The sequence below is a fragment of the Portunus trituberculatus genome, unplaced genomic scaffold (genome assembly GCF_017591435.1).
Source record: "Portunus trituberculatus isolate SZX2019 unplaced genomic scaffold, ASM1759143v1 PGA_scaffold_225__1_contigs__length_182313, whole genome shotgun sequence".
In the NCBI taxonomy this organism is placed as follows: domain Eukaryota; kingdom Metazoa; phylum Arthropoda; class Malacostraca; order Decapoda; family Portunidae; genus Portunus; species Portunus trituberculatus.
Genome location: NW_025541393.1, coordinates 69,131 through 82,500, shown reverse-complemented (window position 1 = coordinate 82,500; position 13,370 = coordinate 69,131).

The window sequence follows — 13,370 nt, the reverse complement described above, 5'->3', positions numbered from 1 at the left end:
GAAAAAAAAAACTAGTCTGCTGGCAGCATTCTCTCTCTCTCTCTCTCTCTCTCTCTCTCTCTCTCTCTCTCTCTCTCTCTCTCTCTCTCTCTCTCTCTCAACTGTTTATGTTACCAAAGTAACACAGATATACATGGAGGTTGGCTGAGGTGGCAGGCTGCGTTTCGTTTCTCATCACTACAAATTAATAACAGATGAGTCACGTACAAGCTTTCATCGCATCCTATCTTATTTTATTATTATTTTTTTAAGAGCTTCCTTATTCCACTCTTCTTTTTTTTTTCCAATCGGTTTTGAAATGATGCATTCATATATAGCGAGTAATATGAAGGGTAATGTATTTCAACATATTTTTGAAGGTAATTGTTGTATTAGATTAAGAATATTACTGGCCAGTTCTTTGTTTACTTATCTTATACATTAAAAGTTTGTTTTCTTTCATACGCAGACTATAAAATAAGAGTGATCCAATTCCTTAAAAAGGAATCCAATACCTCTTGTACTTTTATACACAGTGTTCATAGGATCTCATACTTTATATGTATTATTGTGGTACTTATACCTTCGAGAGACGCCTCAAGACGACGCAAGGCAGAAATGTAGCTTTTCCTTTAAATAAAGTGTATGAGGAGCTATGCGTCTTCGACTTCCCTCCCCACAGCATTGCAACGAGGATGGGATAGTAGTTGGTCACCGTATGATAGACTACTAGGCATGTGTGTTGCAGGTATGTAGAGTGGAGTAGTGTGCTACAAACATAACAAAACTGGCGACGAGGATGGGATAGTAGCTGGTCACCGTATGATAGACTACTAGGCATGTGTGTTGCAGGTATGTAGAGTGGAGCAGTGTGCTACAAACATAACAAAACTGGCGACGAGCGGACGACCCACTTAGGACAACACGATGCCCCTAGACGTGGATCAGCCTCCGATTATCTCCTTGTTAGAGGACCCGGCATCAGTAGCTATCCGGTGGAAGAAGTGGAAGACACGGTTCCAGTTCTACTTGGATGCTACCGGAGTTACCAATGGACTTCAGAGGCGTGCCTTACTCTTGCATGTGGCAGGTCCGGAGGTACAAGAAATATTCAGCATACTACCATCACCCCTGACAACCTATGAGGAGGTACAAACAGCCCTAGACAAACACTTCACACCTAAGACAAATATAAGGTATGAACGTGTATTTTTCAGACAGATCAGGCAAGAAAAATGTGAAACAACAGATAGCTTTGTCACACGACTCAGGAAGTTAGCAGAAACCTGTGAATTCCATGACACTGAGGATGCTATTCTAGATCAGTTGATAGAGAAATGTGCATCTAGTCAGTTAATTAAGGAGAAAAGCTCTTCAGGAGACAGACTTAACTCTAGAGAAAATGTTACTGCTAGCTAGAGCTATGGAAGCATCAGACAGGCAAGCTAAGGTAGTTGAAAGTAATAACCATAGCAGCCAGCCTAAATCTGTTGTGAATCAGATAAAAAAAGAATACCAGGACCAAAGTAGATGGAAAGAACACTGTCAGTACTACCAATTCTAAGTACAAATCAAGTCATCCTACACAACCACAAGGTAACAAACAAACTACAACAAATAGGAAATGTTATAGATGTGGCTACACAAATCATGCACCATGGCAGAAAGATAAATGTCCAGCAATGTCCCAGCAATGTTCATCTTGTAAAAAGATAGGGCATTTTGCTAGTATGTGCAGGACCAAGATAAAAAGTATATGCTACTTCAAAACCCAAAGAGTCAAATGCAGAGACAGAGCAACTGGGTGAGTCTCAGGATAACAAGGGTGACAATGATTTACATTGGGCTTTCAGAGTTGACTCAGTAAGAAGTTCTCAACAAAGGATTATGCTTAATATTACACTGAATGGCAAGCCTGTAAATATGCAGCTAGACACAGCCGCTGATGTCACTCTAGTGTCTGAGAATCTGGCTAGGTCTGTTCCAAATGCGAAAATTACACCTTCTAAAGTTCAGCTCTTAGACTATAGTGGTAATAATATAAAAGTTGTTGGTCCTTTGGATGTAGATGTTGGTTATGACCAGAAAGAATACAAATATTTGCCAGTTATAGTAGTGGAAGGACAAGAAAGGAGTCTTTTTGGTTTAAATTGGCTTCAGCATATGATTGGTCAAATATATATAGTGTCAAATCAAGGTTGTTGGAAGAAGATTTAAGTCAAGTACTTGAACAGAGTAAAGAAGTGTTCCAAGATGGAATAGGGACTGGCTAGTTTGCAATTACAACCTAATGCCCAACCAAAATTTCATCCCCCAAGACAGATTCCTTTGCCGTTAAAGCCATTGGTTGAGCAAGAAATTCAAAGACTTGTGAATAATGGATCTTGGGAAAAAGTCACTTATTCAGATTGGGCACTCCCATTGTCCCAGTAGTGAAAAATGATGGTGGCATTAGACTTTGTGGATATTATAAAGTTACAGTTAATCCACAATTACAAGTAGCACAACACCCTCTTCCAAAACCTGATAACATGTTTGCTGCTCTGGGAGGTTGCAAAATTTTCTCAAAACTTGATTTAAGACAGGCATTTCAACAACTCCAAATGGACGAAGTTCCCCAAGAAATGTGCATCATAGTACAGATCTGGGTCTGTACCGACCCAAAAGATTACCCTACGGTGTAGCAAGCAGCCCAACGCTATGGCAACAGTCAATGGACAAGTTGTTCAGAGGCAAGCCAGGTATATTTTGTTTTGTAGATGACATCCTGGTAGCTGGAAAGGAAACCCAACATTTAGAACGACTGAAAGTAGTTCTTGAGACTTTGCGGAAAACCGGATTGAGGATCCATAAAGACAAATGTCAGTTTGCAGTACCTTGGGTAGAGTACATGGGATTTAGAGAAGATGGACATGGAATTCACAAAACACCAGGAAAAGTAAGGGATATTAGAGATGCTAAAACACCAGATAATGTTGATGAATTAAGATCTTTTCTTGGATTAGTTACTTTCTACAACAAATTCATACCAAACTTAGCAACTACGGCTCATCCTCTCTTTAATCTTCTGAAGCAAGACACTGAACTGAACTGAATAGATGAGTGCACTAGTGCAATTAACCACATAAAGGATGAGATTACTTCATCTAGATTTCTCACTCATTATCAGCCAAATTCACCTGTAAAACTTGTATGTGATGCCTCATCACATGCCTTGGGAGCAATAATTGCACATGTAATGCCAGACGAGTCAGAAAGACCAATTGCATTTGCTTCTCGCTAGTTAAATCAGGCTGAGAAAAATTACTCCCAGATAGAGAAAGAAGGATTAGCTCTAGTGTATGGTATAACCAAGTTCCACATGTACCTATATGGAAAGGCAAAATTTACATTAGTTACTGACCATAAACCACTTCTTGCAATACTGGGTGAAAAGGCAGGTTTACCAACTTTAGTAGCTGCTAGACTGCAAAGGTGGGTAATCAAACTAGCTGCCTACTCATATGGCATTAAATATCGTTCTACCAAGAAAATGGGAAATGCCGATGCTTTATCTCGTTTGCCAGTGGAAAAGGCTCCGGAAGAACATGATGGTAGCGTACTTATGGCAGAAAGTCATAATTTACCTATAACAGCTAAAATAGTAAGAAATGCCACTAAACAAGACCCAGTGTTGTCACGTATTTTACAATTTTTGGTGACTGGTTATAAAACAGTGCCAGAGCAGGCAGAGTTTCAGCCTTATCTAAAAGTATGCTCAGAATTGTCTGAAGAACAAGGATGTATCCTAAGAGGAGCCAGAGTAGTTATCCCACATAGTTTGAGGGAACAAGTTTTAAGTTAAATACATGGAGATCACTATGGTATTGTAAAGTCAAAGGCAATTGCATGGACATACGTGTGGTGGCCAGGAATTGATGTCATGATAGAGTCATGTGTAAAACAGTGCCCAAATTGTTCAGCATTCCAGAACAATCATAAACCAGCACGTATGCATCCTTGGGAATATCCTAGACAACCTTGGCCTAAAGACTACATTTAGACTTTGCAGGTCCCTTCCTTGGCAATTCATTTCTAATAATAGTAGATGCATTCAGGAAATGGCCAGAGGTAATACCTATGAGTTCAACTACTTCACAAGCTACCATAAAGGTCTTAATGCCAGTCTTTGCTACGCATGGACTTCCAGTTCGCATTGTGACAGACAATGGTCCACAGTTTTGCTCAACTGAATTTTCAGAATTTCTAAAAGTTAATGGAATAGAGCATACTAAGTCAGCATCTTACCATCCCGCTACTTATGGTGAAGCAGAACGTTTTGTTCAAACCTTCAAACATAACATGAAATGTAGAGGTGCAACATCTGCAAATGTCATATAAAACTTCTGAACACTGTGTTACTGGACAAACTCCTTCACAGTTACTTATGGGTAGAAGAGTCAGAAATAAATTAGACTTGCTTAAACCAGACTTCTACTTGCAACAAAATAATCGTGAATGGCAACAAGTAACCAAACACCAAACTGTGAATGAGTTCAAACCATCTACACCAGTAATGGTTCGTTCATACAACACAGATGATAAATGGGTTCCAAGTGAAGTTGTAAAAGACCTAGGAGGAATGCATTATAATGTAAATGTGGGCGGACAAGTATTAAAACGTCACATTGACCAACTGAAACCTTACACAGCTCCAGCTCAAGAAACAAATGGAGATCTGAGAGATGTAGAACCTGTGTCTTTGGAAAGTAGAGAAATAGATGTATCATCTAATGATTGTAGTGTTCATTCAGCTTCTCCAGAAAGAGTGGATAGGAGAGTTCTTCCAGCTCGAGAAACCAAAGGAGTTCCTCCCGAGCGCTTAGACTTGTAAGACGAAAACATTAAACACCAATCACGATACAACCACTGAAAAGTTACAAAACAACACAATGACGTATAATGTACACAGACTATGTCACCCATGTACACGTTGTAAAAATACTCAAACAAACCTGAAAAAAACTATAGCGCGGAAAACATAAGCATGAAAATTGTACTGCCACTACAAACGCATAAAAAATCACTGGAAAGGATAAAGACAATGGCAACATATCATTGACACAAAATTACACACCAAATCCCAAAGTGAAACTTGCAAACAAACACAAAACCATCAAAAAAGGCAAAAAACGAATTTATTAAATTAAATAAGATAAAAAAAATTAAATAATGTGGCAAGCAGTTACTTGTACACCCCTAAAGAGTTATGAGCAGCCTCGCAAGAAAGTTCATTCGAAAGTTTGCCAAATAGATCATGTATGGATATTATGCCATAGAAGTCCCTGATGTGGCTGGTTTATGAACACACCACCACGTGCCTTTCTGACTGCACAAGGCCACACACACACACACACAGTCTTCCACTGGGAAGTGACCACTCCCTCTTCTGTTCCACCGACCAGTTTCAGCGGTTAAGTTGTGCCTTGATAATCTTAACTTTGTGAAGGACATTCTCAACAAGTCATTTATCGCATGTCTTTCCCTGTAAATATCTTGTAACACAAGATATGGATTAATTTCCTTGTATGTGTTACATCTTGAGGTGTTATTAGTGTTAGTATTGTTAATGGCGTGGTGAACTTTTCCTAGTAAAACAGACATGTCTGGAGTATTGTCATGTATCATGCGTTGAATAGTTCTACCGACATTGGTGTTAAGGGAAATATCAGATCGTATTGCAAATGCCAATGGATCGTCAATCATAGCGTTTTCCTGACTCCCAACATTTCTTTCATTGCCCAGTTGTACAGTTTGATTACAGGCTTTACATCTGCACCGACCTAGGATTCACACCCATACAATAGCTGACCACAGGGCAGCCTCAAACACACGACGCTTAACTGAATGGAACATCGTTATTATTCCTTACGAACAAAACGAATTTCAAAACATGGCACAGCTTTGCTTTGGCATGTTCCCTTACTGCTGACAACACAGACCCGTCACTAGTGAACGGCGACCCTAAATAGACATAAGTATTGCAATGTTCGATATTTAGATCTTCACACACAGCATCTCTGAATTATCTGAATCATCGTTAATAAGAAAAAAAAAAACTGAGTTTTACTGTCATTTACTTTCATGCCGTAATCACAACAAAATTTATGCATTAATTAAACTCACCTTTCTCATCATGCCTTCTTTTGCTGTTGACAACACCACTGTTTTGTCCATCAACATCAGTACGTGTAGCCAATCTAGAAAATGCTCTGGATGACAATTTTCCTTCATAATTCTTAATAATTCTTTTATTTGGATAAGCCTTGTCTGATCCCTAAAGTGTAGATGTAACCACAGCGGATCCAATGATACAATCAATAAAGATGGGTGGATTTACACGTGCCATTTTACGACTGTTTTTCTTTTTTTTTTTTTTAGATACGTAGAGTTTCCGATTCGCAATCGGCGCCTAGCGACTACAAAAGCATTTGCTAAACAAGGCCAACATGTTGATCTTGCTAATCGATTTACGATATTATTTACGTCGTGTCATCACGGAGTAAGCTTTGAAAATTTGTTCTCCAGACATAGAGAAGAAGATTTCAAAATGGTGAGGAAAAAGACATATCTGGGACCCAGAAGTGAATTATACATTAAAAAAAGCAAATCGTCGTTCGACGAAATAGCTGCCACTCTCCAAGAACTGCTTCCCTTAATGCAGGGTGTTGGTTGTTGGAGGTGAGGAGTGAAAACTTGTCAGGATGTAATTTGATCGCAATTGTGCTTAGTGTTAAGATTAACAATTTTCTTATGAGAAATGTAGGCTAATTTAGAGTGTGGTAGACACTTTTTTCTTTCTGCTTAGCCAAGGACGTATCCACAGGCATTTTCTTTTCTGTTGACTCGTCTGGTACACCAAAAGAAGAACAACCACAGCTTCAGCATCGTCACTAGAGGAAGAAATCTTGGCGGGTAGCTCTTTGTTGATATTCACTTCCCTCCTAGGCGCTACGTCTGACACTTTCCGACTACAAGGGATGAGTCGGAAACTTTACGTACGTTATATAACAGTCGCAAATTGGCTCGTGTGAACCCGCCTTTACTCCCCATCCGTACGTACTTCTTCCTCCCTTCCACTCTTCACAACTTGTGCCTACTAAGTTTTTCAACCCCTCCTCCTCTTCCTTTCCTGCTTATTACTAAAAGTGCAATTGTTGTTGTTGTTGTTGTTGTTGTTGTTGTTGTTGTTGTTGTTGTTGTTGTTGTTGTTGTTGTTGCTGTTGCTGTTGTTGTTGTTGTTGTTGTTGTTGTTGTTGTTGTTGTTGCTGCTGTTGTTGTTGTTGTTGTTATTGTTGTTGTTGTTATTGTTGCTACTGCTGCTGCTGCTGCTGTTGTTGTTGTTGTTGTTGTTGTTGTTGTTGTTGTTGTTGTTGTTATTGTTGCTACTGCTGCTGCTGCTGCTGTGTGTTGTTGTTGTTGTTGTTGTTGTTGTATTCGGTATTCCATCACATTTTTCCTCCTCCCCTTCTCCATTCTAAGCATCCATCTTTTAAGGAAGCGGGGAAGGCAATAGTTTACTTGATGTTTTCTTCTTCCTCTCCTCCATTTCTCTTTGTGATGAACCTACTTGTGTTTCATTTGTTCAGGTTTTGTCTGAACAGAAGTCTCCTGATTGATGAAGCAGCCTTCCTAATCTTACCACCATTACTGCATCTCAACTCAAGGGACTGTACCAGATGAATACCAGAGACCAGAAGTCATGACGTGTCAAGTGTCAAGCACCGTAAGTCACACAACCTTTCTCAGCCGCACTCCATCCCATCCCCACTCCCTCCTTGTTTCCACAGCTCTCATACCCCTTCCTGTTCTCCATCGTAGCTAACTCTTCCCCCCACCTCTGACCCACCCCCCTCACTCTCTCTCTCTCTCTTTCTTGGGTTAGCTTCATGCTTTAGTTCTGATGGACGATACTGTGTTGTTGTCAACCAGCAGGGAAGGAATGGTGAATAAAGGAAGAATATCAAAGACATTTTGTGATGAACACGGTATGGTTATAAATGAGAAAAGACTAAATTTTTCGCGATGCATGGCACAGAGCGTGACGCTGACCCACTGCAGGTGGATGGGCTGGTAATTTGTTCATGCACGCAATGTGTTTACTTGGGTTCCCCATTCACCAGCGATGGGTCAGTGTCATCTGCGATCAGAGTGCACGCCAAGAATAAGATGGGACATGTATTAAAATTTATATCGTTTATCAGTAAAAATAACAACATTCCTTTTGTGATCAAGCGCAGAGTTTTTGATGCCACACTCATATATGCGTTATTGTATGGATGCGAGTCATGGGTGGGTGGCAACTTAAAACCTGTGACAAAACTGTATAATTGGTCAATTAAACAATTAATGGGGGTAAGGAAATCAACTCCTAATGACGTGTGCTACGCCGAGTCAGGATATCCTTCACTGCCTGATTTGATTAAACAAAGACAACACAAATTTTACTCCATCATAGCTTCTGAAAGATCTCATATGATAGATGATCCATTAATGTTCTGCATAAGCATCGTAAATAGAACTAACACAGTTATGTGCAGAAACATCACAGAATTCGGAAACACCGTAGTGCCTAGCATGGGAAACCTGATGGTTGCCGTTCATGACCGTATTACAGTGTCTAGTGGGTCGCGATGCGTCGTGTACCGATGTATAAACCCAGAGTTCACAGTGCACGCTGTGTATAAAGATCGCCACACAGTCAATGATCGCTATAGGATGGCGTTCACACGTCTCCGTGTATCTGGTCACAACTTATGCTGTTACGTTCACCGGTTAAACTGGTAAGATTGGCATCGGGGAGCCGGTGAACAATAACAATAAAAAAAAAACACTGCAGGTTCAACTGGTGAGGAAAAGCAAAAGGGGGTCACTTTAAAAAGCTATTTTAATAACCCATAATGAAATTGACACATATATAACAAGAAACATGAAACACAGATATATAACATGAAACACAGGAAAATGACATACACATATACATATAACACAGTAATAAATACAACAATAAAGAACCCAACTTGATACCTAACAATAATCTTAATCCTATATAGAGGCAATGTGGAAAACATGGACGAGGGGAAGTGATACTTATGCGGTGTCGCAGTGGTGAAATGCTGGGTGATGGTTGATCCCACGGTAGACCCAAGAGGCGTTGTGTCCACTGGTTGAGGCTTGGATCTCAACTTGCTATCCAGAAAGCCAAGAGCTGGCTCAACACTTCCGGTTGAGTCGAAAGGGGCCGCGTGAATCCAACTTCGGGATAATAGCGGGGCTTCATGAAACAGTGACGTGGAGGGTTCATGAAACGGTGGCGTGGAAGGTTCACGAGACGGTGACGTGGAAGGGGAGGCGGAGAGGTGGCGAACGAGGTAACAAATGGAGGAGGTGATGGTAGTACTCGTAATGTATGTTACGGGCGGGCCGTAACATTTCCTCCCCCCTAAGACCTCCGTAATGGGCTCATGAAGGAAGTGAGACGGGAGATCTTGATAAGGCGTCAGCGATGATGTTGTCCACCCCCTAGATATGGTGGACTTCCAAGTTGAAGGGTTGAGTTAACAAGGCTCACCTAAGAATGCGTTGGTTTCGGTTCTTCATGGCGTGAAGGAGGGCCAGAGGATTGTGATCGGTGAAGACCTTCGTAGTTTGAGGACCAGGATGAAGATAGCACTCAAAACGTTGGAGCGGAGTGATAGGCGATGGGATGGAGGATGCTGCTTGTAGGGTCCGTTTGTAGTAGGACAGCACCCACTCCAACTCCACTCGCGTCCACTTGTAGATGGAAGGGGCGGGATTGATCCGAGGAGAGAAACGCCTTGAGGTGTTGGAAGGCTTGGTCACAGGTCGGGGTCCAGTGGAAGGGGACGGAAGTGCTGATAAGGTCCGTCAGGGGGGCGGCCAGGGTGGAGAAGTTCCTACAGAATCTTCTGTAGAAACCAGCCATCCCCAAGAACCTCATGAGAGCTTTCCTGGTGGTAGGGACAGGGAAGCCAAGGTGGCCTCCACGTTGGCTGTCTTGGGGCGAACCTTGCCGTTCCCCACCACATGTCCCAGGTAGACCACCGTAGACTTCCCGAAGGTGGACTTGGCCAGGTTGATTGTAAGCCCGACTTCCTGCAACCGACCCATCAGCCTTCGAAGATGGGTCAGATGTGTCACCCAGTCATCCGAAGTCACCACCAGGTCGTCCAGATATGCAGCTGTTCCCTCCAAGTCCTGGGTGATGTAATTTATAGCCCTCTGGAAGGTGGCGGGAGCATTAGACAAGCCAAAGGGCATCACTGTGTATTGGTATAGTCCGAAGGGGGTGATGAAGGCGGATATTATTCGGGCCTCGTCCGAGAGAGGAATCTGGTAGTAACCTTTAAGTAAGTCTATAGTGGTTACAAATTTGGCTACTCCTATACTATCTATAAGGTCCTCTATCAAGGGCAATGGGTAGGAGTCTGGCACCGTCACTTTATTTAATTTCCTGTAGTCGGTGCAAAATCGACTACTAACATCTGGCTTAGATGTTAACAGGCAGGGAGAAGCCCAGGGGGATATACTAGGTTCTGCAAGGTGATGACAGAGCAGATAGTCTACCTCTTATTTCATCAAGTCTCTTTTAATGGGTGAAATGCGATAGGCTGGTTGTCTTATAGGCTTGATGTCATTAGATATTAATGTTATGTCATGTTGGATAGTATTACAAACTCCTGGAAGGTCACCTGTGACTTCAAAAAAGTCTAGCAATAACTTTTTAAGATCAGACTGTTGTGAAGGTGTTAAGGAAAGAAATACCTCATCAAGGTTGGACATGATTTGGCTGTTTGAAAGGCGTCCTTTAGGTGACGAGAAGAGGAATTCGATGTCGGACTCTTCCTCGGGGGGCACAGGACCAGACTCCTTCCCTACCAGACATACAGGTACAGTGCGAGACAAGTCGTCCTCTGGTTCTCTGAAGTGGTAAGGTTTCATTAGATTAATATGAACTAGTTGGGAATCCTTACGACGGTCAGGAGTGTGGACCACATAATTTAATGGACTTAGTTTTGAGCCACAACATAAGGTCCCATGAACTTACTGTGAAGAGCATTGCCTGGAGTGGGGAGAAAAGTAAAACCTTGTCTCCTGGTTTGAAACTTCTCATGACAGATTTGGGAAGAGAATTCTGTTGCATTTTAGTTTGAGATTTGAGGAAGTTTGATTTAGCAAAAGATCTGACTTCACTGATTTTATTCTTAAGGTTACTGATGTAGTCAGACACACTGGGGCTTGAAGGAGTATTTTGAGTAAACCATTGATCCTTTAATATTTTGAGAGGCCCCCTGATCTGTCTACCATAGAGTAATTCAAAAGGGGGAGTAACCTAAAGAATCTTGAGGAGATTCTCTTAAGGCGAAGAGAAGGATAGAAATACTTTCATCCCAGTCTCCTTGATGCTCCAAGCAATACTTCTTCATCATGGATTTTAATGTTTGGTGAAACCGCTCCAGACAGCCTTGGGATTGGGGGTGGTAAGCCGAGGAGGTAACATGGTCGATATTTAGCTCATTTACTATCTGTTGGAAAAAATGGCTAGTGAAATTGCTACCCTTGTCAGACTGAATTTGTATTGGAATTCCTACCGAGGTGAAAAAATGTATTAGATGTTTTACAATGGTCTTTGATGTGATGTTCTTAAGAGGGAATGATTCAGGGTACCTGGTAGTGAGATCCATGAGGGTTAATAAATACTGATTCCCTCGTTTGGTTTTGGGTAAGGGCCCTACGGCCTACGCAGTCTAGAATGATCTTTTCGAAGGGCTCCGTCTGAACTGGAATAGGCGTCAGAGGAGCTGGCACAAGGCGTTCGTTAGGCTTACCCACAATTTGACATATGTAATATGTTTTTACATAGTGTGACACATCCTTTCTCATTCTTGTCCAAAAAAAAATGTTGAAGAGCCTTCTTGTAGGTTTTTTGGATGACTAGATGCTTATGCTGAGCTAAATCTAACGACTCCGCAGAGCCGCGGTGCCGCTTAGTTAGACCCTTGAAAGGCTTAGGAGATACAGGTGGCAAATGGACATCTACTACATGGGTGACTTTGTTCAAGTCCGTATTTTTCTCGTCACTTCTAAGAGATGACTCAACCGAGTCATCAGCCAAAATGTCAAACCTGTTAGCCAGATAAACAGTACCACCCGCCCCAACAGAGCGAGAGGTAGCAGGAGGAGTTGTCTTCGGACCGGCAGACTCAGCCGAAGAGCGAGCGGCCAATGAAGCATAGGATGTCGCACCAGTACCATCCTTTTCGCGGTACAGTAGTTCACGGCGGGCGCTACCGAGGCTGATAAACTGACTATTGGCAAGCTGTAGAATGTCCTGCTCCAGGCGATACCTGGGGCATTGCCTGGAACGTACCTGGTGAGCATCACGACAATGAAAACAATAAGCTGCACCATTGCAATGCTCCTCTGAATGCGAGTCGAGTGCAGAGCAATTACCACATCGGGAAGCTTCCTTACACGAGCTTTTCCCGTGACCGTACCCATAGCATGAGAAGCACTGAAGAGGGCGAGAAACAAAGCGCCTCACCCTAAGGTTGATAGGACCGATATTAACATGGTCAGGAAAGGTGGACCCAAAAAATGTGAGAAGGACCATGTTGGGGGAGTTCCTCATCTTAGTCACCTTTTGTAATGAGCTAGGGCACATTGCTAGTATTTCCTCTTCTGGGAATTCATAGTGGTCTTGGCTATAAACACAACCTTTGCTATAGTTAAAAGTGGGATAAGCCTTAACAGTCTCAAACATGCTGTCAGAAGGGCATGGGAGATGTTGCAACATCCTAGCTTGAGTAAGATCTTTTGCTCGCACAAGCACCCTCTTCCCATACTTTTTGAGATTCCCCTCAGGAATCGTGCCGATTTCTTTGGACAGGTACCGGGAGGCATGGATGAAATTCCCACGCCCATTTCTATAGTACGCCACAAACCAACGTGGAGGTGGGATCTGGTGGACTGCTGGAACTGAATTTTCTAAATAGTTTTCAAAAACATTTGGGATGTAATCCATGTCACTGTCTGAAATATTACGTGACTGGAGAAATTCAGTTTTAAAGCCATGGCCGGCGAGGGGCAGAGATGTTACATGTTCATAAGCTAAACAAGCTTCATCACATGACATAAACGTTACATAGCAGCGGTTAGAAGGAAAGTCCTTATCATAAACCAGTCGAATGCGAACAACCGTACCATACGCCTTGAGAAGTGAGTGCAAGGCCTGATAGGAAAATGATGGATTAACATTTACCATTACAAGAAAGTCATATGCAGCAGAAATGCAACCCTCAAAAGAACTTCTAGAACAGGAGACTGCTGTG